Raw genomic sequence first — 2,179 nt, forward strand, 5'->3', positions numbered from 1 at the left:
CTTTACATTCCCAAATTTTTCCAAATTTTCTTTACATTCCCAAATTTTTTGGATCTCCTCAATGTGAGAGAAAATATTTTTGGAAATCAAATATTTTTAGCTTGAAGTGAAGCTCTTACCTAGAGATGATCAAATTCGGTGTCAAAAAGCCTTGAAATCGCTTCCTAATTCAAGATCTCTCAAGCCCTAGGTAAAAAATGGCATTTATAGTGGCAGTTGACTGGTCAAAATTGCGGTTAAAGGTGTTTTTAGTGAGCTCACCGTCGACGGGCTGAATTAGAAATTAAATCCTAAGTCTCGGAAAAATTTCATCGTCGGCGGCGTCGAGGGCGCCGTCGGCGGGCTCTATTGACTTTGTCCAAATTCCAAATTTTTGCGATTTCGATCAATTCCAAGCCTAAACGACATTCGTTTAATCATTATAGACATAATTTTAAATAACTAAATGATGTACTTAGCACATATAAACTTTCACAACACAAAATGTTACATTTATATATAAATTTTAAGAGGTACAATATACGTTACATAACACACCTAAGTTTGGTATTTTCTCAATCTCAATATATTAATTCAGCATCGCAAGCCACAACACCCAAAATGCTAAAAATAAAACATTATCTGCTTAGTCTCAACTATACAGAGATCTATAAGCGTAATTCTAAAGCAAAGCAACTACAAAGTTCAAATCAAAATACATAGATAGACACATAGATAGACAAGGTAGTAATATAAATCTACTAATCCTTAGACTCGGTACTCGATTCTCCTTTGAGATCACCCATTGATTGCACATGAACAAAGAGGTTGTAGAAGGGTCGGAATGGAAATTCTTCAGTAGAATCCTCCTCAATTAATTTCATTCTCCTTATTAGTCGTATCAAACTATCTTCTAAATGTCCAGAATGTTCGAAATGTTTCTTCATCCTCCAGTCCAGATGATCTAAGAAGTTAAAGATATTATTAATCACATTCAAGACATTTTGTACCTCTTTTTCCAATTTCTTGATTTGACGCATTTTTCCAATTTCTTGATTTTCCAATTTCTTGATTTGACGCAGGATCACCAAAGACATATCAGAGACTAAGGGTTGAAATGGCAGTGAATTCTGAGACGCTTGATCTACTATAATGGCCATGTCATTTTCATCTTAAAAAACTGGGAATCTTTCAGTAGGATCCAAAGGCTTCCAAGGTGGCAATACCTTTTCCCAATTTCCATAGGACACTTGGAACTGACTGCAAAGTGAGAAAATTGTAGAGGGGTGTCCAAGCCCATAAGTTGATCCGTGAATGATCAGTGACAAAACCGACTTCACAATTATAGATCTAATGTCGATCGACTGTCCCCTTTGGATGCAGTAATTCAAAATAGCACTTTCCTTAGAAACTTTGCCAATCTTCATCGTCGGTAATAGTTTCGTAGAAATGAAAAAGTGCCAATGTTTCAAAACGGGATTCAGAAGTGTTGTAGAAAAACTAACTAGAAAAACTAACAAAACTAACATACTCATTTTCTCTTATTTCCTAGTCATCAGTTTCGTACGTTAAATATTGGTAAATCTCATTCATCTAGTTTCTCATTGGGATGAAATTGGAATAGTGGTAGACAGGAACATTCTCTATCATATAATTTTCATTGATTCATGCAGGAGTGAAAGTGATCCATCTTCCTCACACATAAATAATTCTATGGTTGATTCCATGTAAATTTGCATAAAATTCTTTTACCACAGGAATCACCATGGCGGCGATAGTGTAGCACAGCACTTCCCATCTTTGTTGCACTATCAGTTCATCAATTACCATCATGGGATTATTCAATCCACGATTTACGAATCCTCGTTCCATGATCAATCTTTTCTTCCTCAGTAACTTGTTGAAGATTCGCTGCACTTCCGCGCTAATGAACTTTCGCCGATTGAAAACTCACATTTTGGGATTATCCAGTAAATTGGATGCCATAGGAATGAAATTGGTGGAGTTTCACTTCATTTTGGAGGGAAAATATGAACTAGGAATCAATTTTTTTCAGTTTAAAAGGATAATTCCCGCCCAATAACTGCCAAAAATAGCCATTTGAACCCAAGTAGCCACCAATCACCGGTCTCGCCGTCAGTGGGGTCGATGGAGCCGTCCGCGAGCTTCTGTATTAATTTTGTCTGGACTCTCGGGAAAA

The sequence above is a fragment of the Phalaenopsis equestris genome, unplaced genomic scaffold, assembly GCF_001263595.1.
Source record: "Phalaenopsis equestris unplaced genomic scaffold, ASM126359v1 Scaffold001073, whole genome shotgun sequence".
NCBI classification, from domain to species: Eukaryota; Viridiplantae; Streptophyta; class Magnoliopsida; order Asparagales; family Orchidaceae; genus Phalaenopsis; species Phalaenopsis equestris.